The following is a 23,897-nucleotide window of genomic DNA, read 5'->3' on the forward strand; positions in this document are numbered from 1 at the left end:
AGATATGGGGCTTCCCTGGTGGTGCAGTGGTTGAGAGTCCGCCTTCCGATGTAGGGGACACGGGTTCGTGCCCCGGTCCGGGAAGATCCCACATGCCGTGGAGTGGCTAGGCCCGTGAGCCATGGCCACTGAGTCTGTGCGTCCGGAACCTGTGATCCGCAACGGGAGAGGCCACAACAGTGAGAGGCCCGCGTACCGCAAAAAAAAAAAAGTGGGTGACAACTTAAGTGATATATGGAATATTTTGCTGACTTACAAGAACATGCAGAATTAACTATGACCCAGTTGAAATGTTAATTTTATTTTAATGTGTATGTTGGGGTGGAGTCTTCAAGGTGCCAGAAGACAAGCGTTCACCCTTCCTGTTTGGAACTGCAGCACACAGACACCTTCAGTTACCAGTTCTGTTCATTCCACAGTATCATCTTGAGAAAACATACTGTTTTTTATGGACCTGGTATATATCTTAATTAGTTTGAAGAATTTCCCAAATACCTGTTAATATGTAGTTCTCCAATTCCAATCTTGCCACATCCTGTACCAGTGACACAGCACATACGAGTTTTATTTCTCTTTCTTTCTCTGGGTTGTTCAGAACCCAACGAAATAACTATGGAATGTCATCAACGAGATCAGGGTTCTTGACTCAGATTTACCATAAAATAATAGTGTCCTCTTGGGAAAATTATAGTTATTCTAAGCCCTTTTCCTTTTCTTTCCTTTGACAGAGCTTCACTAGATGACCCCAAGTAACATTGCACTCTTTGCAGTAGTAGCTTAGATGTTATTGGTTTTCTGAAACAAATGAGGACAATGACACATGAAACTGTGCAACATCTGTGTAACTATGTTTTGTTAGAGTTGCCTCCATTTTACAGATGATAAGATGGCTGAGCACAGAAGTAAATGTTTTGACCAGAGGTTCCAGAGTAGATGGAACTGAACCACAAGTTTCCTTCTTTCCTGAAGCTCACTTTGCCAAAACATAGGCTTCTGAATATTAAGCTGTAAAGCATATTATCAGTATGCTTTAAAAGAAGTGGTTCTTCTAGGATTTCCAATTAATAGCAGGAGGTTTTGAAATTCTTCAAAGATCATCTAATTTTGTGAGATTTACAGCTCTATTTTCCTGTCAAGCAAGTTGTATTAGTGCCAATCATCTGAGCTTCTGGATGCTTCTCTGAACCTCTTGAAGTTTTCTTCTTGCTATCTGAAATTCATGCCAGATAAGCCTTTTTCTAGAGCGTGTATACAGACTTGTGTATTTTTATACAGAAAAGCGATGCAGTGAGTGAGGATGGGGGTTAAGCCCTCATTCTCAGAGTGGTATTGAGCTCCTGGTGAAATATAATCATCATTTCCTCAGAGTCGAAAAGCAGTTATCTCTAGTTTTCAATCCAATTAACTATTTATACATTTATGTATGATACATGTATTTATTGTACCTACTGTACCTACTAGGTGTGTTCTCTTTGGGAAGTACAAAGCTCTTTGAGACATAGGTTGTTCATTTTTTTGTTTTCCCACAAATACTGCGACCTTTTCAGCAGGAAGGTCTATATTTTACTAACATCTAGAACCAGCAGTTAACAAGGTGTCTAAGATGTAGTCAATAAATATGAAATACATAAATGAACACATTTTTAAGGAAGGGCCAGGACATGAACAAATAGAAATTTTTCATTTTCAGTCACAAAGCAACCAGAGACATAAAGATGATACAGACAACAAATGCTACGGTCATTCAAAGAAGGTGTAGAATAGATACAACAAGGATCTCCTCTATGGCACAGGGAACTCTACTCAATATTTTGTAATAACTTATAAGGGAAAAGAATGTGAAAAAGGAATCACTGTGCTGTACACCTGAAAGTAACACAACATTGTAAATCAACTATACTTAAATTAAAAAACAAACAGACAACAACAACAACAAAAAACCAAAGAAGTCATAGAATTTTTTATGAGATTCCATAAGAGAAGCCATATGAGGACGGGAGAGACGGCTTTTGAATCAATTCAGAGGAGAAGTCACAGAGAAACTTGTCTTTGACCTGAACTTGAGTTTCCATTAAGATTGCAACGTAGGGATATTACAGATGAAGGTAATCACATAAACTTACTATACTGAAACTTGCAGAGGTTATGAGCGTTGTTCAAGATCCCAAAGCAAGTGCATTGTGGAATCAGAATTTTAAGTGAGGCCTAATGAACTAAAAACAAACAAACAAAAGAACAAGCCCTTTCTGTGATACCATGTTGCCTTTGAAGTCGTTCTATTGGTGGGTTGGTAGAAACTGGTTCCAGTGTTTCTGGCAGGAATGACTAGCTCTGTCCCCCCACTGTCCCCCGCCCCCGAGTTGATCCTCAAAGTTTCCTTTAGAATGGACTTGCTAAAATGCAGACCTGCAAGTATTCATGACGCCTGTGTCCAATCATTTCTCCTGCCATTGCCTACTTCACTTCTGGATTATATGAACAATTCACTGTCTTCTTTTATGCTTTTCCCTCCTCCAGGAATTCCTTTCTCCCTATGGGGCACCTGGGAAACCCACTTCAGTTTTCAAACCTCAGTTTACATATTATGTCTTTTGTGCAGTCTTCTTTTTAGTGTTGTGATCACATGCTCCTTTTTGCTACCCTTGCACTTCTGCATGCCTGATTGCTGCACTCGCTACACTGTATTATAATTGTATTTTTTACATATCTCTGTCTTCTCCTGGGCAACCTTCCTTGGGGCCAGGGACTACCTTTTTTCATCTATTGATGTTGCCTTAGCATGTTACTTGTTGTGAAGTAGTTAGTTATAAAAATGAGATTTGATTAAATTGAAAATTGTTATGTACATATTAGTTATTATCATTTACAGATATAACAGGAAAAAATATTAATGTTGGTGCTGAAAGTTCACTGCTAGTAAATGGTGGTGGTACTTGACTTCACATATTATTTTCCCCACTGTTTTATATCTTTCTACCTGATATGTCTTCTTTATTTCCATCTATGTTTCTTTATTACTACACCAAGAAAAACAGGGATAAGGGTAGGGCTAGGCCATACTTGGCTGGAATAGTAAACAAATTGTGTGGGGTTTTGGTGAGAAAATCCTGAAGCATACAGGTCTGCATCTTCCTTTTGCTGCATGTGGAGGGTTCTGCTTCTAAAGACTTATTAGCAACTAATCAAGATGGGCTTTTTGGGGTTTTTTTTTGTGTGTGTGTGGTACGTGGGCCTCTCACTGTTGTGGCCTCTCCCGTTGCGGAGCACAGGCTCCGGACGTGCAGGCTTAGCAACCATGGCTCACGGGCCCAGCCGCTCCGAGTCATGTGGGATCTTCCCGGACCACTGCGCCACCAGAGAAGCCCAATCAAGGTGCTTTTGCACAAGGCTCCTGATAAGCTTTTGGTATACTAAGAGTAAATCAGAGTTAACGTAGCTTCTGATTTCTTTTACATTGTCAATGTGGATGATCATTTTTTACTGCTGGGGGTGGTGGTGGTGGGGAGTGAGGGAATGTTCCTTTCCTGCTCCTGATGTTTTAGTCCTGTCAAGAGAGCTCGTAGGGTCCTATCAGTGCTGCTTCTTTACTGACTCTGCCCCAGGGTGATCAAGTGACTTATATAGAAAGCTTGAAAAGAATTAAGCGTGCATGCTTGCCTTGACTAATTCTGTTCTCTCCCTTGAGAGTGTGAGTGAGTGTCTTCTGTTTCTCTCATTCTGTGTATTACTAGTTAGTAAATCTGCCCCATTCTGGGGTTCAGTTATGTGATCATTTCATTCCAACTGGATTCTCAAGCCAGGGTTATCAACAGTAACAGGAATATTCGGCCCTCCATCTTTTCTCTTATTTTCTAATTTATGCCAAACCAAATGGAATTAAGGCATTGTAGCTGCTGAAAGGTAATTAAAAGACCCGAACATTTGGTGCATTACCTGGGAACACTGAGAAATAAAAAGAAAGGAGCAGACATTTTGGAGAGGTAAATGCCCACGTGGAAAATACTTTGGTACTGCCAAGGAAGGTATTCCAGTGCCTTGGTCTTTAATGTATGGTGGGATGTTGGGACCTTTGACTGTTTGAAAATATTTAAGTTTGTGCAGTAAACTGCTGAAGCCTAGAAAAGGTTTAAGACATGCTGTATTATTCTCCCGTGCTTATTGTAACATACTACCACAAACTTGGACGCTTAACACAATAGAAATTTACTATCTCACAGTTGTAGAGGCCAGAAGTCTGATATCAAGGTGTCAGCAAGGCTGCTCTCCCTACAGATGCTTTAGGGGAGATTCTATCCCTTGCCTCTTTCAGCTTCTGGTGGTTGCCAGCTTCCTTGGCTTGAGGCCACATCACTCAGTTTTTGTCTCTGTCTTCACATCACCCCCTTTCTGTGTCTGTATCTTCTCTTTTGTCTGTCTCAAATGTCCCTCTGCCCTTCTTGTATAATAAGGACAATTGTCATCCTATTTAGGACCCATCCAGATAATATAGGATGGAAATCCCATGTCAAGATCCTTAATGACATTTGCAAAAACATTTTTTTTCAAATGAGGTAACCGTCAAAGATGAGGACATGGATATATCCTTTTGGGGGCCACCATCCAACCCACTCTACCAGCCGTAAGATACTTTGATTTTGGCTGATGGCTGCAGCTTATGGTGTGGGAAAGTGGCTGTTTCTTTCGAGCCACTTAAGTAAAGTTCTGACATAAAGAAAAGGGGCATTAGGGAGTTGCAGGTGACTGAGCAATACCTGGAGTGGAATGAATAAGGCACCTGGAGGGTCTTTAGTATACCTGGCACTTGACTTGAGAGTGTGCAGGAGTTTACAGGGCAGAAAAGTCTCAGGCAGCTGTCCATCAGCCAGCTGCTGCAATAGCAGCCACAGCCAACTGTACCCTTCAGGTACAGTTTTTCCCAAGCAGGCTTGACTGAGACAAAGACTCAATTGTAAGGAAAACATGTTTTATAGAACTTGTCGGCATTGACACATATGGTCTACCGTAGGCTCAAGTGACTCCCCTTACATGTGGACCCAAGCTGACACTGGATTTGTCAATTATGTTGGAGAAAGAAATGTTCTCTTCAAGGCAGCTGCCTTTGGTCTAGGCAGTTCCATAGCAGAAGGCAGTGAAAATGGCCATGGCGGCATAGGACTGTCTAATCTACGCCTCAGAACTGGAGGTGTAATGTCACTCGACAGAACCCATAATTCGTTCAGTACTGCAGTATGAACCACAAGGTCATCAAACAGGAAGGATAGCTCAAGAGTCCACGTGTGATAGATGCTCAGGGCTGTGCACTGCACATGGCAAATTCATAGTGACAAATCAACGTCAGGCTAAAAGATTCCTCCTGGTTCGAAGTTCGCAGGTCAGAAATTTCAAAGAAATGGCATAGACTAATGGACATCCTAGTGAGGCTAAAACCAAAGAGACTTTCTCTTTCTCTCAAATGCCATTGAGTTTCTGCTGTGTTCTTTGGTTAAATTCTGTACTGGATTCTGGGAACAAAAATGTGCCTAGTTTCACTCTTCTAGGAGTGGGGGATTGGCTTGCTTCTGAGATTGTTTTTAAATTTTGGGGATAGTGCTGTAAAATCAAATTGTATCGTAGTAACTCTTCAGACTCAGCATGGTTCATGAGAGGCTTGATAAACTGGTAAAACAGCCAAGGCCCTGAGAGACCCAAACCCGTATCAGTCTGTTCTCTGTGTCTGTGAGTCTGTTTTTGTTTCGTAGACAAGTTCATTTGTGCCATATTTTAGATTTCACATATAAGTGAGATCATATATTTGTCTTTCTCTTCTGACTTACTTCACTTAGTATGATAATCTCTAGTCCATCCACGACGTTGCTGCAAATAGCGTTATTTCATTCTTTTTATGGCTGAATAATATTCCATGGTATATATGTACCACATCTTCTTTATCCATTCATCCATCAGTGGACATTTAGGTAGCTTCCATGTCTTGGCTATTGTAAATAGTGCTGCAGTGAACATTGGGGTGCATGTATCTTTTCTTTCTTTCTTTCTTTTTTTTCTTTCTTTCTCTCTTTCTTTTTTTCTTGTCACAAGGCATGTGGGATATTAGTTCCCTGGCCAGAGATGGAACCCATGCTCCCTGCACTGGAAGCACGGAGTCTTAACCACTGGACCACTAGGGAAATCCCAGGGTTGTATGTATATTTTTGAATTAGAGTTTTCTCCGGGTCTATGCCCAGGAGTGGAATTGCCGGACCCTATGGCAGCTGTATCTGTTCTCTGCACGTCTCACATCAACCTCCTGCACTCCAATCCTTGCTCTCAACGTCATCTTCGGGGAACCCAACCTGTGACAGGGACCTTGACAAGAAGAAATGGCTCAGGGAAAAGCTACCTGGACAGGGAGGAGATAGAGGCCATCGACCCTGGGGTGTGGCGGGGAGAGTGGGCACAGAGATTTGTCATTTCACCCCCGATACTCAGCCCTCCTGGCTGCCCCACTCTAGGTCACCTCGGGATACAGAGGTGACCCGGTTAGAGTCCCTGCCTGTGCAGGAATCTAGGGGCACCAGCGGGTCTGAATAATATTAGTGCAGGGTCTCCTCCACGGCACTGGGGTTATTTGGAGCAGGTCATCCTCTGCTGGGGGCCCCTCCTGGGCACTGTGTGGGGTTCAGCAGCATCCCTGGCCCCACCCATTTGATTCCAGGGGCCTCTGCACCCCAGTAGTGACCACCACAGATTTTCCCAGACATCACCAAAAAACTGGGGGAGGCGGGGGCAGGATGACCCTGGGTGAGGACAGCTGTGTTGAAGCAACCAGCCTGGCCCAGGGCAAGGTCTGCCCCAATCCCGTCAGAGCCTGCATTTAGAACTGCCCCTTCCCTCTCACACGTCCCCTGCCCTGCAGTGGTCTCCGAGACATCATCCCCATGTAATCCATCACACCTTCTCAGTTTACTGTCCCCAGCACCTAGAGGAGTGTCTGATGTGTAGTAGATGCTTCATAAATACTTGCTGAATAAAGGAGTTGAATAAAGGGATGAGTGGATGAATGAATGAAGGTTACCATGGAAGGAGGGGGGAGATTCCCTTTCTGGCTCTCGGGGGTTGGGAGATCAAGTGAGAGATCCGTGCTAAATAGGCTGACCAGCCTTCTGGGTTTCCCCGGGAATGAGGGTTTCCCCACAGTTCCAGCGCTCAAACCTGAGCGGTCCTGGGCAAACTGGGGGTGGGTGTTGGTCACCCTATGTAAACAGTAACAATTCCAACTGCAATAGCAATGGCCAAGGACCTCTAGGGTCTTACTGACCAGGCAGAGTTCTTTACCTGGCAGGGAAAGTGACACAGGAGGGAGGGAGGAGTCTAAGGAAGAACATCCCACACGACAATGTGTGCCAATGGCCCTGGGCCCAAGGTCACACCTGACCAGGGCTTGCTTTTTTTTTTTCTACTTTACTTTTTCCCACGTGGGTATGCAATTGTCCAAATGCCATTTATTGAAAACTCCTTAATTTCCCCACTTTCTGTCATATCAAGTTCTCATATATCTCTTTCTGGACCTTTATTCTATACCATAGAGCTTTACGTCCCATCCTTGCACCACTAGGGCTGTTTCATCACCCTAACTTTATTTTTTATTCATTTATTTTTTTGGCCGTGCCGTGCGGCATGTGGGATTTTATTTCCCTGACCAGGGATCGAACCCGCGCCCCCTGCAGTGGAAACTCGGAGTCTTAATCGCTGGACCTCCAGGGAAGTCCCCAGGGCTTGCTCTAACATCCATCGAATGGTGGCGGGTGGACTCGGGGAGCAGCTGTCTGTGAGCCATCCTGTGTAGAAATGCAGGGTGGAGGGCAGGACAGCTGGAGCGGGAGGGGAAGAGGCGGAGGAGGGAGGGAGGGAGGGCGGACGAGAGACAGACAGAGAGTTTCCGGAGACAATAGCTCTGGCCATGTCCTAGGGCATGAAAGCTGAAAATAGCTCCTAGTGCCAGGAGCCTTGGAGCCGCAGCCTGTGAGCCAGGGTGACTGACTCTCCTCCCTGGTGTGTGTGTGGGGGGGTAGCTCTGGGCTTCTCAGGCTGGGAATGGGATGCACGGAGCAGGGACGGAGTAGGGACCCTTCTCTCTGGGACCTCGCGGGCCATCCTTAGCTCACAAAGCTGAGCCACTCCTGGCCCTACGAGTGGGGGGCTTATCCTCCCTGTCCCCTGGATCACACCCCCTCACACACAACTTCCCCATGTGTGCTCCCAGCAGCCAAGAGAATCTGTTTTTAAAAGATTTGGGGGAGGGGGGTAAACATACAAACAAGAGCAGAATGGATACTTTTTCAGAATGGGAATGGCTCTGTGTAACCCCACCCCCAGGGAAACCACAGTCCTGACCTCTAACACCCTTGACGAGTCAGCCTTGGTCTGGGCTTGCGGACCCATGGAAGCTTCCTCATCCCCTCTTTCAGACCCTGTCTCTCCCTCGGCATCTTTGTGAGAAGCACCTGGGGAAGTGGCACTGCTAGGCTGTACTGCTGCTAGAACTCCACCTGGGCTCCACCAGGCTCCAGCCCCCCGCCCTGTGCACCTCTCTGACCCTGAGGCACCTCAACTGGTAGGAGCGGCATCACCTTCCCTCCCGGGACTTGTGACACTTAAGGGAGACACCGAAAAGACAAGCGTTTGGCTCCCTGGCTGGCAAAGGGCAGGTGCTCAATTGTCATAGGTGTCCGTATCAGTGAGGCTTCTCCAGACAAACAGAATCCATAGGGTGTGTGTGTGTATATACACACACACACGTACATATGTACACGCATACAAAACTATACAGCTGTGTATATATGCAGTATGCATACAGACATATACACATATAGTATATGCAATACACACATACATATATAGACACATATATAAAATGCATCGTTTGTATATATACAGTATGTATACACACATACAATACACATACACATATACACTATACATACACACATATAAAATGCATAGTTTGTATATATACAGTATGTACACATGCATATAACATATGCAATAGACACACCTAGTACATATATATCATACATATATACACACATACAAAGATATTTAGATGTGTATGTATACAGTATACATACATATATAATATATGCAATACACGTACATACATATAGACACATATATACACCTACATATAAAAGCATGTAGCATAAAAATATATATGTACTGTACATATAAATTCATCATATATATCATATATATAAGATATATACACATATATATACACAATGTATACACACACATACACACCTATATGTAAATATGCGCATGTACATACACATATAAATACATATGCAAGTGTGTCTATATATAGTATATACATATATACATATAATACCTATGCAACATATACACATACAGGTATACAACATATATACACACCTATATATAAATATACACTGTATACATACATACGTACAGCGTACATATACTGTATATATACACACACCCATATATCAATATATGGGTGTGTGTATATATACAGCATGTTCACATTTATAATATGTATACTATATATATACACATACATACATGTATACAATATATACACCCACATATATAGGCTTGTATGTATACTGTATATAGTACTTACACATATAATACAAACGCACGCACATATAAACATGTGTATACATATATATAATATGTATACACACATATAAAAATTAATGGGCTTGTATATATTCAGTATTTTTACATATATAGTTTTGTTTTAAGGAGTTGACTCATGTGACTGTGAGGCAGGCAAGTCCGGGCAGGACTCCGGGCTGGAGACACAGGGAAGAGCTGATGTCCCAAGGCCACTGGAGGAACAGTTCCCTCTTTCTGGGGAACCTCATTTTTCTCTCCAGTCCTTCAACTGATGGACGAGGCCCACCCACGCCGCGGCATTGACAGTCTCCTTTACGCAAAGTGGACCAATTTCAGTGTTAATCTCTTCTGAAAAATACCTTCCTGGCCACATCTGGAATAATGTTTGTGGTTGCCGGGGCCCCACGCAGTGCGCACATGAGATTAACCATCCCCGTGGCGATGATGACACTTTATTTTCTCCCTTGACCATTGTCCCTACTATTCCAATTAAAATGGCAGTGCCAGGAGGGCAGGGCATTTCCTTTTTTGCCAGTACTGAGCGTCCGCGGTCTGGTGCCTAGCATAGGCTAAATACACGGCATTTTTGTGAACAGAAGCCGGGATTCCAGCTGTCATATTTAATGAGGAATTATAGTCTTCTTATTGGGGGGGAGGGGGGGGTGTCACGGTACGTCAAGGGCGGGAGTCGAACCCGCCACCCCAGGCCCCGAGGGGTCTCCTCGGGTCCCCACTTCGGGCCGGTGGGTGTGGCTGGGAGCAGCCGAAGACGTGCGTGCGTGCGTGCGTGCGTGAGAGCGGGCGTGTCCACAGGGTGGGCCGCGCGCGCCGCGAGTGGTTCGGCCTGTTCCCCGGCTCATTGTGCTCGCCTCACGCAGGCCTGAGTTCGCAGCAGCGCTGGAGGCCCGGGGCCTGTGACCACAAAGAGGGAGCCGCGGGCCGGACAGGAGCGCGGCGGCGGCGGCTGAGGCCCAGGCCAGGCCCCCTCCCCTCACTGCCCGGCTGCCTGTTTGCTCCGCCCCCGCCGGCGGCGCCGCGCCCCTCCCCCAACCGCCAGACTAGCACGGTGCGGGGGCGGCGCGCGAAGACATGGGGGAGAAGCTGGAGCTGAGGCTGGAATCGCTCGTGGGGGCCGAGCCCGCCGTCTGCCCGTGGCCGCTGCCGTTCTACGTAAGTGCCACCCGTCCCCTCCTCCCGGACCCCCGCCCCTCTTCCCCCACGGCGCGCGCTGAGCCCACCGAGAAACGGAGCGACTCGAGTCGCCAGACCTTCTTTGGAGCCCCCCTTCCCGCCCCGCCGTGGTTCTCCGCGGCCTTTTCCAGCCCCCGCGCGCAGGGTGGGCAGAGGGGAGCCGGCGCCGGCCGGGGGCGCAGACTCGGCCGCGGGGACCCCGGGCTTCTGAGGGGCGTCCGAGCCGGTCTGCGGTTGGCTCTGCAGGGCTGGGGACCTCGGTCTCCCCGGGCCTGGACTGCCGGCGGGCTTGCCCTTCTGTACTTTAGGATTTGACATGTAGGGTTTCTTTTGCCTGGTAGTTTATTCTTAGCGCTGTCAACGTGCTTAGGTTTTTTGTTTTTTTTTTTGAGGGCACCCTTTCCTCCTTCTCTCCAGTTTTTTGTGTTTCTGTTTTGTTTTGTTTTAGTTAGGCATTTTGTCCCTCTGATCTTGAGTGGGTGGGCTGGCAGGACACTTGGAGAGGAGGCGTGATCTTGAGTGGCCTTTGGAAAATGACACGCCAAAGGGAAATTTACACACAAGTCCGGTGATTCCAGAAATGCAGGGTGTCCGGCCAGGTGGGCGCCCGGCCCCTCGTCCCCTGTGGCGGCGTGGTGCGCGTGTACCTTGTCTCAGGGTTTACGCTTGGGCCCCGCAGCCCACCTTCCGGAGGGAAAGCGCAGCGGGCGGCTTGGGCCGGCGCCTTTGGGGCGCCCTTTCGTGCGCTCAGCTTGCGGGGGACCGGCCTCCAGGCGACCCGGCGGGGAAGCCCGCGCGACTCGCGCGTGTGTGTCAGTTTTGTGGAAAGTGTGCCGCGGCCGGGGTCGGGACGCTGGGACCGCCTGGAGCCGATGTTGACTCCGAGTCCCGGTTCTCCGCAGTTATCTGAGGTCCGAGGGTTTCCAGCCCTCCACTGCGCACTGGCGCTTTCTATTTTTGCCCTTCCTGTGCGTGGAGGCGCGGCTGAGCCTGGGCTCTGGCTTTTCCGGTTGGGTAACTCCAGGCGGCCCGGGTGGGCGGCCTGAGCAGCAGCGGGCCGGGCGGGGAGACATGCCAGGGGAGGGAAACTGAAAGTGGGGAGAACCTTCAGAACTCCAGCTGATCCACTTGCCTCGCCTCCCCGCCCCTCTTACTGCATTTGTCATGCCGGGGATGGCTGGTCGGCACATTTTTCAAAATGTAATAACTTGTGTATCCTTAGTAGCCGTGAAGCATAGTTCACTTGTAGTGCACAGCTGTAGGAGTTTTGATCGCCATCAGGCGGCAGAGCAATCCTGTCATCCTATTTGCTGCCCTTTGGCGCCAGGGTGCCTCTAGCCTCTTGGCCACTAATCTCCTCTCCGTCCCTAAGGTTTTGGCTTTTCCAGAAAGTCAGATAAACGGAACAACAGCATGTAGCTTTTTGATTCTGGCTGCTTTGGCTCAGCAAAACCTATGCGAGATTCCTCCCGGGTTTGTTTTTTTTGTTGTTGTTGTTTTAAATATTTATTTAGGTAGTTATTTACTTGGCTGTGCTGGGTCTTGTTGCGGCACATGGGATCGTCATTGCCGTGTGCAGTATGTTTTAGTTGCGGCGTGGGGGATCTAGTTCCCTGAGCAGGGATGGACCCCGGGCCCCTTGCATTGGGAGTGTGGAGTCTTAGCCACTGGACCACCAGGGAAGTCCGTCATCCCTGTTGTTGCGGGTATGAGAAGCCACTCCTTTTTCTGGCTGTGTTGTATTCCCTTTTCCGTTTGTCCATTCGCCTGCGGGTGGCAGGACTTGTGGGATGTTTCCAGTTTTGAGGGGATCAGGAATAAAGCTGCTGTAAACATCCCAGGGCAGGTTTCCATGTGAACTTGGGTTTTTACCTCACTTGAGAAAATACTCAGGAGTGGGACTGGGGTCTGTGCTAAGTGTATGTTTAACAATCCTTCTGCATCTTAGAAATTGGTATTTTTGAATATTGGAAGAGTTGAGAAATCCACTGTGACCCAGCACCCAGGCACTTGAAACGAAGTTGAAAGTTCCTCTGGAGATGGTCACGTTGTCGCCGTCACTGTCTTTTATTCGAGGCAGAGCGAGGCCACAGATGTGTAACCCTTGTAAGGAAGGCCTCGTGTGTCCAGGCCCTGGCGGGACCTGGCTTTCTAGTGGTGGGCGGTTCTGCAGTGGAGAGCGTCTTTCCCTTGCTGGCCAGACCTCGCTTGGCAGGGTGCGGGGTGTGCTGCCTGCCTGGCCGGGCGCTCTTTCTGCCGGTCAGCAGCCGTTCCTGGTGTGTCTGTCCTACTACCAGGCAGGCGGTCAGGGGCCCTAGTGACGTGCTCAGCGAGCCGCAGCTTTCCTAAAGCTTTGCGGGTAATGTCTGCTACCCTCCCATTTCCCTGCTGAGGAATTTTGCTTTCTCATGGGAAGTGAGGGGCAGTACTTTATAAGAGTTCATATTTTGTGATGACTCGATGCTGAATACATTAAGAAAATGGGCTCCTTCCAGAAGCTTAACTTCTCAGAAGGTCACATTTCGCATGTGACTGCACGTTTGAAATGAGTGAGCTTGTTTGTTCATTGATTCATTGATTCTGCAAGCACCTCCTGGATATTTACAGTGAGTGTTCCAGGGGGCGTGGAGGACAGTAGACAGTATTCTTTTTTTTTTTGATTTTTGAATTTTATTTTATTTTTTTATACAGCATGCTCTTATTAGTCATCAATTTTATACACATCAGTGTATACACGTCAATCCGAGTCGCCCAGTTCAGCACACCACCATCCCCACCCCCCACGGCTTTCCTCCCTTGGTGTCCATACGTTTGTTCTCTACATCCGTGTCTCAACTTCTGCCCTGCAAACTGGTTCATCTGTTTGAGACAGCTTTGTACTTCCCGCTTCCAGGGGCTCTTGTGTGGGAGCTGCGAAGCGGGGTTTTAGATGGTGCAAGGTGGAGGGTGGGCACTAGAACCGGTGCCCAGTGTCCGGGTGTGCGTGCGCTAGATGGGGCGTGTGGCCTAGGACTCCTGCCGGCTCGGTGACCCCGGCCGAGTGCTCTAAGGCTTCTAGGTCTCAGTATTCTCATCTGTAGCATGGGCTGAACAGGACTCACTCTCTCTGAAGGTTACAAGGTCGAACTGTGTTAATGCTTGTAGACCCTACAATGTAGAACACTTAGGACAGTTTGGAGCATCGTTAATTGTTCCACAGATATTACCTGGTCTGTTGAACGACTTTGCCTGGTACACGCCAAAGCGATTAGGAAATTGGTATATCCCAGCTTCATTTCCTTTCCATTAAAACAGGGCTCAGGAAAAAAAAATCTGTTTTTCAGTAGTCGTATCATATAGTGGAAAGAGCACTGGTGTGAAGGCAGCCTAGGGTTTGAATTCCAGGGCTTATGCTGTCTGTGGCCTGGGCAGGTTACTTTTGAACTGCAATCCCCACACTTGTAAAATGACATTAATAACCACTCTTTCTGTGGGTTCTTAGAATTAATTAAGCAGGTTATGTGTGTAAAGTATCCTGGCACTTGAATGAGTTGTCAGAACCAAGGGCTGCTGGAGACGATGCTTCCGCCCTAGGTAATCTCCCCTTCTACTGGGCGGCAGGTAAGCACAAGCACAGTAGTCAGTGCTCTGGAAGAAGTGAGTTCTGGTGCTACAGAGCACAGAATCTTTCTTTTTAATTTAATTATTATTTTATATTGGAGGATAGTTGATGTACAATATTGTGTTAGTTTCAGGCGTACAGTAAAGTGATTCCGTTATACATATATCCATTCCTTTTCAGATTCTTTTCCCGTACAGTTTGTTCCAGGCCATGGTGTAGAGTTCCCTGTGCTGTGCAGTAGGTGCTTGTAGATGATCTGTTTGATATAGAGTCATGTGTCTATGTTAACGCCAAAGTCCTAATGTACCCCTCCCCCCCCCAACCTTTCCCCTTTGCAGAGCACAGAATCTTGGAAGGGAAAGTTCAGGGTAGGCTTCTTGGAGGAGGTGCCATCCTTTCTAAGGATATGTAGAAGCTCCTGGGGTGGCAGGAGGGAGCAGTGTGTGTCAAAGTTTGAGAAATATAAGAAAATATGGCAAAACTAATGTACAGGACTCGAACTCAGGGTTTGGGAAAGAAATGAGAGTTGATACTGGAAACCTAGTGGGGCCCAACAGAACGGGGCCTTGTTTGTCCTGTCAGAAGTTTAGATGTTTATCCTGAAGGCTGTGGGAAACCCTAAAGAACAGTGAGATGGACTTCTGGTTTAGAGACTCACTTGGACCTCCATGTGCAAGGCACTTGATTGGGTGCAGGGTGAATTGTAATCTAAGGTTCCCACTTAAGTTATAAAAGGTTGGACTGGATTTTGCAGATCTGAGAGAGAATGGGTGGGGCCTGGTGACCAGTTAGAAAAGGGAGGGCAGCAAGCGTGGGTGACAGTTTACAGCTGCATCTTTTTGAGAGATACAGAGCACAGTAGGAAGGGATTGGGGGTGGGGAGAGGATCTTACTTCATCTTCAGTGCTTTAGAGGGGCCTGGTAGACAGGTCTGGGCCCAAGGTTCAGATCTGGGCTTTTGGGGAGGAGAGGTGTTTGAAGGCATGGGAGAGACTTAGGTTACCCACAAGAAGATCCAAAGAATCATAGGTCTGAGGGCTTTTTAAGTGGGTATACTGAGGAAGTTTATAAGCTGAAAGAAAGCAGCCAGCAGAGAAAGGGTGTGAAGATCTAGGAGAGGAAATGATTGTTCATTTGTTTTCAAAAAGCTGAATACTTATCGTGTGCCTGGCCCTTTTCTAGGATCTGGGGTTCTCACCATGTGTTACCTCTTCTGCAAGGACAGTTCAACTCATTCCCTGGTGAAGAGAAGTCAGATTATTCTTTGCATCCCATTCAGGTGTAGCAACTATTCTGTACCTCTGAAGGGACTTGACTTAACCAGAGTAATAAGTTAGAAATCAAAAGAAGTTAGAGCTGGAAGGGACCTTAAAAGCCACTGTACTTAATTTTGCCTAATATTTTACATTGATTGTAAGAAAAATGCAGAGCCCATTCTCTTCAGAATTCCTTCACTGAACTTTCTTTATGACTTTCATCCAGTGGGTCTAGCTTGTAAATTTTGGCCTCCTCCTAAATTTGCTTCTTCATCCACGTTACATTTTGCCCCGACTATGGCAGAAACTCCTGGGTGGTTTCGCGGCCCCTGGTCTCAGTTCCTCTAAGTTGATCTGCCTACTCGGGTTGAGTGATCTTCTAACATGACAAGATATGCCTAAAATAATGCTGCTAATGGCTTGCCCACACAGAGTTAGTGCATACTAGCCGCCCAGCGTGTGCTCTGCACAGAGGCCTGTAGTCTGAACTGTGCTTTGCCAAGCCTCCTGGGGCTCTTTGGCCCTGAGGAAGGGGAGCTTTTTGTGATCACTCTCTTTATCTAATTGGTCCTTCAGCTGCGGGGCGCCTTTTTCTAATCAGCGGAGGCATCCTTACTAAGCCAGTGGTAGCCCCAGGCCTCATCACTTGTGGGATACAAGCCATGCTCTCTCCCAGGCTTGCTTGGGCCAACATCTCTATTTTTATTTCTGTGTCTTCTCACACTTGGACCCCTGTTCTTTAGTCATCCCCACCTGCAGTATTTACAGTGCCCAGCAGGTGTCAGGCTTGAGTGTCTTTGCACAGGTGCTCCCTGTGCAGTTAATGCACCTCCTACTCCACCTCTGCATAGCCTCATCTTTCTAGACTGTACTTCAGGGTTATCATGAAGCCGTCACTTAGATACAACTTTGGCCTCCATAGGCACTTCTGTGCTTTATCTCATGTGATTGAAATTTTGACTTTATAGATCTTCCTCCTTAATGAGGCTTTAAGGACAGGAGTCATTTCTAATCCTTAGCACAGAGCAGATGCTTTTTAAAGGTGATAAAATGTATGGTTTAAATGACTCATTTTACAATAATTTTGCTTTAGCTTCTGATAGAAATAAAGTTTCCGGATGTTGTGTTCTTGCAATAAGAAATAAAGATGTGACCTTTCAGTTGTGTAAAGCTCATCAAAGCTGTGTAAGTGCGTCAGGTGCGCTAAGGAACGTGGAGCCAAGTGGGCTAGTTGTGAGAGAGAGAGACTTAACTATGTTAACAAAGGTAAGCCTTCATTGTGTCCTGCCAACATTTGACAGTTGCTTTTGGGCAAACTAAATTTATAAAATTTTAAACTGTTCCTCCCCATGAAAGGGATTGAATATTTGGCCACTTTGGTGCACCTGTGTCTTGCGAATTGTCCAATTGGAGATGGAGGTTTAGAAAGTGAGTTTCAGTCTTGTTTAAGTCTCTTCCCATCAGACTGGTCTCGTGATTTCCTACACACCATGTTACTTCCTGTCTACCTTTCCTTGGTGGTGTTCATGCGTGGATTGTCTCCTGTACCTGCTCAAACCTTGGTCCATTCTCATTTGTACCATGGAAGTTTGTCATGCCGGATACTGTCAGAACTCATTTTACTTCAGTTTGTGTTAAGGTGCAAAGCACACGTTTTGTATATTATCTGTTTTTTGTGTTTGCTTATATTTTTATGGTTTCTCTTCAAGAAATATTATGAGTAGGGAAATAACAAGACGTAAAGAGAAAAAACTCATCATTCTCTTTTAAGTTGTTAGAACACCTACCTGCAATCATAATGCACTGTGGTATGTGTTAAAATAGGAAATATATGTCATGTCCCGTAGGAGCAGGAAAGTCAGTGGTGTTAGTTAGCGTGTGTCATAGAAGTAATCACATGGCAGGTGACTGCTGGTTGGGGTCCTGAAACATTAGTGTGTGTTCCCTGTGTCCAGTAGTGGTCTGGAGAGGTCAGGAAGCGTGCCTTTCAATTTGAGGGAACAGAGGGTTTGAGGTCCTCTCTGTTCTATTGCTCTAGTATAGTACACTGCATAGCAGCTCATAAAATACTGTGTTTACAGTTGATATTTAAATCGCTGATTGATCATCAAGATTGGGATGTATCATTGGAAATGAAAATAGGAAGAGTCTTATGCTTTTTAGGTTTTTCCTTTTTTTCCAATGTCTCAGAAGGCTCTTTGATGGGGGACTTTTTATTCTCCCATACAATTGCACGAATACTTATACCCTGGCACTTATTTTAATGGCATTTTCAATTTATAAATGTCTCTGAAACACATACTGTAAACTATTTGAGGGTAATGACCATGGCCGTTGATGGCACATCTTAAATGTGCATCGTGTTAATGTTTGAGTGTCAGGTGGTCTACCATCAGTGCTTCCTTCTTTCACCCAGTTTTCTTCCTCATTTCCTTCTCCAAATTTGTCTCATTTTTCTACTCTCCTTTTGCTTCTCTATTCTTGCTTTCTCTTTCCCATTGCATGTGTCATTCTTCTTCTTTTTCTTCTTCTCCTTCTGACTTCATTATTATGGCCAACCAAAACCTTTTCTAGGATTGTCTCTATCTTCCTTTCCTCTTCATTGCCATCCACAAACTCTTAGAGAATATTCTTGCTTGACTCCCTTACTTCCTAGCATACCCATGTACTTCCTGGCCACTTTAGAACATTGAAAAGGGTTGGAATTTTTAAAAATAGGTAATTATAATCAGTCTTCTTTCACCTCTGGCATAAGACTCTTCTTCCTCAATCTGACTATTCTTAAATCTAGAAGTACTCCAGCTCATTGGTCTCCCTTACCCCCATGTTTAGGCCAAAGAACTTGTGAAACCTTAGCCCTGTTTAATACTTGAATTTATCAAAACAAAAGAGGGCTAATTCTGCCTAAGGGCACCAAAGAAGAATAAAGATGCCACAAAGAAATGTTTAGTCCAGATTTATAATGGACTCTTAAGTGCCTAGTTGAGTGCTAACAGTTAACTCACTTGAACAACAGGGAGGTCATGACCCAAACTAACATGTTAATTGTAAAGACACTTCACTTCACCATTCCTCAATGTAGCTGATAAACTGCATCCAGTTAGCTTAAATAACATGAATGATGAATTTCCCTGTGTATATAAATTGGGAGTTTCTAAAGTTTTCTTTTTCCCTTTGTACAACTACTGACTGGCACCTCGCTTGGTCAGTGCAATAGGAAATGATGACTAAGAAACACATTGTCTCAATATCAGTGGACATAATGTCCTAGTAGTCTATAAAAATCTCAAAATTCTTAATCTAAAAGGTAGGTCTGCCAATCTTATATCCTTTTCCTTTGTTAATATAAGTATCCAATCTATGAAGGTCTCAGTTTCCTTACTTAGAATATGAGGTGGATAGATTTGCTAATATCTAGGGACCTTTCCAATTTTAATATTCCCTAGTTATAAGGGCTGAGCCAAATACAATGGCTCCCTTAATCATTAACCTCGCTCATGATGAAAGTTATCAGCAAGTTCTACTTGTAAGAGATCAAACATTCATATCCATGTATATTGTAGCACATTGACTTTTACAGAACTCAAAGTAACATAACATAGTGACATTCATAGACTTAAGGTCACTGAGGTATACTTTACAATTTTTCTTTTCCCTAGGAAGGAAATGTAGATCCCTAGGAAGGGATTTCTTTCTCTGCCTTTCAGTAATGTAAGCCTTTTATTATCTCTTGGATCCTAAAAATGGGTAGGGTTTTGGCAGGTGGAGCTTAGGACAGACATTCCAGGTGACAGGGACAACAGGAGAAAGGGCAGAAGGAAGAATGGATTTTCAGAAAGACTTGATAGCTTACATGATGAGAGCAGCGTTTCACAATCTCTGTCCTGCAGAACACTGGTTTTAGATGATGTTAATGTAGTTACAAGACAGAAGCATTTGGGAAGAGCTGTACTCTACATCCCGACACGAAATTCAAGTTTCACTTTGTTACATTACATACTCTGAAAAGTTTTGGAGGAAGGAATTGATTTATTTTTGTTTAATTCAGTCTTACTCACAGTTACTTGACAAACCTATATTCAGCTGATGGGACTGTATTTTGTGAAAGGCCAATCGGAGAAATGGTGAGATGGAGCTTAGGCTATTTCTCTGTTGGGACAGGCATGTGATTATTTTTCTTATAATTCTTTACTGTTTGTCGTAACAATTGTTACTTTGCAGGAGTCAGTTTTTTTTTTTTACATCTTTATTGGAGTATAATTGCTTTACAGTGTTGTGTTAGTTTCTGCTGTGTAACAAAGTGAATCAGCTATATGCATACATATATCCCCAGGATTCAGTTTTAAGCCCTCTGTTTTTACCTGAGTTATTGGGAATCTTAGAAAGCTCAACAGTCCTGGAGTCTTCATCTCTGATGTAGTTTCCAGAAGCTCCTGGCACTTACCACTATTTCCTCTTGATTCTTTTCTTCCGACTTCAGACTTCTTATGATTATGAGCTGATGGTTTTCTCAGCCTCTAGTGTCAAAACCAGCTACCTCACTCATCTTCATTGTCTCAGTTACAAGGTGCAATATTTCCCATGTTTATATGTGTCAAAATATAAGTCAGGGATTGATACATAGCATATACATAATAAAAATTGTATTTCTTTTTTTTTCTTTGTTCAGAGGTATCCAAACACTGGCCAAGTTCTTAAATTGAAAGTAGAGTGATCTAACTTATTCAGCTCATCCAACCATCAATGTTGAATATTTGTCTTTTTTCTTACACATATTTCTTGTATTCCAATTGTGACATTCTAGAGCACAGTGAGTACATTTATAACTTATTACTGCATTACTACCTTGGCTATTCCTTGACCAAAATTTACTTCATACAACTGACAGCCTAATTAACCTACTAGAGTTTTTTTTAATGTACGCATACATTAAAAAAAAAAACTCTAGTAGGTTAACTGCATTGCTAATAACTGAATTTTTACATCTCTATGCACCCATGTATGCAACACCAGATCAAGATATTATAAAATATTTCTAACACCCTACACGGTTCTCTGTTACTTCTTTCTGTTCCATACTCTCCCAGGGCAACACCTAAGCTGACCTCTATCACCATATATGAGATACATGGAAAGACACAGTGTGTATTCTTTGGTATCTGGCCTCTGGTTACATATCATTATATCAGTAGTTTATTGTTTTATTGTGTTTTCCTGATTTTTTAAACCTAGACATTCATACAGTGTCAAAGTACCACTGAGTTCTTCATATTATTATGCTGACCTCCATCTTCAGGGGCTTTCCACAGTCTTCCATGTGTCTTTCCACCTACTTTCTCTTCCATCTAATTATGTTTCATTTAACCAACCTCAGCCAGCCTTCCCCCATATTCCCCAACATGTAGCACTCCTGTGTTCAGCCAGTTTTGTCCCCTATTCCATAAGCCCTTTGTGCCATTCCTGACACTGTGCCTGTTCCCTGCCCGGAAGGCCTGTTCCCTACCCTCTATATACTTGTTCAAGACTCAGTTTAAATGCTACCTGTTCTGAGAAGTCTTCTCAGAAGAAGCCAGTACTTTTTGGAATCCTTCTTTAATGAAATCCCATAGCAAGTGTAATCTGTCCTCCCTGATCTGGTAATTAATTATCCATTGTTCCTATCATATAGTGTTTGTTTTCCTTGTGTGCTGTTATTATTTATTGAAGCAGATTACAGTGACTTGAACCAGGAACTGGGTCATTTTCCTCTTCCTTTTAGTGCAAGTTTCTGTGATATGAAGTTAAACTCTTTTTCCCTCACTTCCCATTCACCCTCAGCAGTTGTTAAACATGAAGTACAAGTGAAACTTATTGGTTAACAGGTTTTTGTGGTCCTTGGTTCTGGTCCCTAGGTCTAAGCTGCACTTCTGTAGTGTTAATTTGACTGATTTCTTATTGTCACATAACTCAGGCATTAACTAAATCATTACAAATTTAGCTACATATAAGATAGTATAAGAAAAACCCAGTGGATATCAAAAGTTTTGGCCTGGAGGAGAGTGTTGCATGAGTCCTAGTTTGGTGGGACTCACACTTAATGATCGAGCCTTCCAGTATTCCACTGTAAGTAAGAAAGGGGTATGCAAATATATGGTTAATATTTAACAGTGTTGATAGAAAAGAGAAGAGAGAAAGGGACGACAGATACTTTGAGGGCCTTTTAGAATTCATGAACGATTATGATTGGATGGGGAAACAGAAGAACCGAGGGCTAACCTCCCACAAGTGAGGTCAGGAAAGAGAGAAGGGCTCATCTGGTATGCAGGTAGAGAGGTTTGACCTACAGAATCTTAGAAAACCTCAACAATCTGAGCAGCGTTGGCAAGAGGCAAACTAAAGGGCTAACAAAAGTCTGCAAAAGTCTCACACAAAGAACTCTGGCATGGTGTTCATCATCTAGCTAATCCTAACATGCAGACATTTATGAGAGTAAAGTCAGGTCCTTACCAGAGTGGGTTTCTTATTTGGGCAACTGGGTCAAATGAAGAAAGGCAGGTGTAGGCTGCCAGAGTAATAAATAAGGAGAGGAAAAACAAAAAGAATGAGACATATCATTCATCAGTGATTTCCCCCCAGTATTCTTAGCCTCCAGCTTATCTCTATCTTACTGCTAACACAGGAACTAGACTGAACAGTGAGGTAAAAGGTCTCTACAGAAACTGAGGTAATATAGAAAATAAAAAATAAAACATAAAATTGTAAATTTTCTTCCTAGGGGTAATTGAGATGATAGTTCAATAATAACATAAGATCAGGTGAAGTCTACAGCTTTTAGAAAAGCTGGATAAAGTAAGAAAACATCTGTTTGCTGGCATCTGAATGTTAGAGAGACACCAAGACATGTGGGCCAAGTTGTGGAGAGAAGGGAAACACAGACGCAAGCTTGACATTTGGTGCAGCTTTTCTCCTTTGGGCATTTGCTGATTCAAATCTTACAGCCTAGGAACTGAAAAGCCAAGGAGTTCAAAAGACTCTAACCACAGAAGCCAAAGGGCAACAGCTCAAGCTAAAGGCAACAACTAATGGAATGAGAAGCTAAGTGTATCTTTAGTCTCACAGGGCTGTGGGAACCATTACATTTAAAGCCTAACAAATACAAGGGTAGTTGGGAATAGGGAGAATCCGAACTTTCACATGGTAATCCCAAATGGCAACACCCGTAGGGAAGGACAAGACAGAAATAGACCAACCTTCACACAGACTGAAAAATGGCTTTGAATGAGCTCAAACTGAGAATGGACTAAGGTTACCAGTCCGTATAGTAAGTGTCTGCCTTGGGCCAAAGTAAATCTTTTCAAGAGAAAGATAACAACATCCAGAATGTGGAGGTATCTTTATAGTTTCTAAAATAAGTTAAGCCCAATTTTAGTATAAAAAATAATTGGACATAACCAGGAAAAAGACTAAATGATCAAAAGTTCAAAAAAAGAAGAAAGAAAGAAAAAAGACAACATAAATAGACACAGGAGGACAAGAGTTAGCAGGCCTTGGTTTAAAAAAAAAACAACAAAACTACTATGGTTAAACAAAGAAAATAGACACATGGCAAATAAGCATATGAAAAGATGCTACACATTCCATGTCATCAGTGAATTTTGAGTTAGAACAATAATGAGATACCACTACACACCTATTTAAATGGCTAAAATCCCCAAACTGAAATACCGAAGTTGGTGATGATGCAGAACAATTGGAATTCTCATTTGTGGCTAGTGGGATACTTGGCAGTTTCTTACAAAATAAACGTACTTTTACCATACAGTGATCTAGTAATCCTGCTCTTTGGTATTTACCCATAGGAACGGAAAAGTTCTGAAAAGTTATGAAAGTAAGAGCCTTTACAGTGAGAAAATTCTATGATTCTATGGTTTTTCAACTCATTAATTTGTGTAGTTCATCCATTTTACTCATTGTATACACTTAAGTATATTGTTCCTTGAAATGGCCATTCAAAGTTGTTTCCTGTGCCACACACTATTATTGTTAGGGTTGGTCCTGTGTAAATCTTACCCCCATTGAATTAGTATTAACCCTAAACAAGCAGCTTTCTTCCATAAGGAAACAAAAAAGAGGTTCAGAAATGTCCAAACTAAGGTTTTATAAAACTGTGTTATCAAATCTTATTTATCAAAAAACTTCAAACATAGCAGTATGAGTTCCCATATACCCTTTACTCAGCTTCCCCAAATGTT

General features: G+C 44.2%; 1 protein-coding gene and 1 pseudogene across 1 annotated transcript in view; both read left to right on the forward strand.

Moving 5' to 3' along the window:
• The first annotated feature begins 10,467 nt into the window (after window positions 1-10,467).
• The window catches only part of LOC132494370 (large ribosomal subunit protein eL21-like), a 171,403-nt gene continuing 157,973 nt past the window's right edge, over window positions 10,468-23,897 (forward strand). The window contains exon 1 of the mRNA XM_060105424.1: window positions 10,468-10,788. The gene's annotated coding sequence lies outside the window, so the exon portion shown is untranslated. The remainder of the gene's footprint in view (window positions 10,789-23,897) is intronic.
• Window positions 12,849-23,897, forward strand: part of LOC132494225 (3-hydroxyisobutyrate dehydrogenase, mitochondrial-like) — a 37,023-nt pseudogene continuing 25,974 nt past the window's right edge.

The sequence above is a fragment of the Mesoplodon densirostris genome, chromosome 7 (genome assembly GCF_025265405.1).
Source record: "Mesoplodon densirostris isolate mMesDen1 chromosome 7, mMesDen1 primary haplotype, whole genome shotgun sequence".
In the NCBI taxonomy this organism is placed as follows: Eukaryota; Metazoa; Chordata; class Mammalia; order Artiodactyla; family Ziphiidae; genus Mesoplodon; species Mesoplodon densirostris.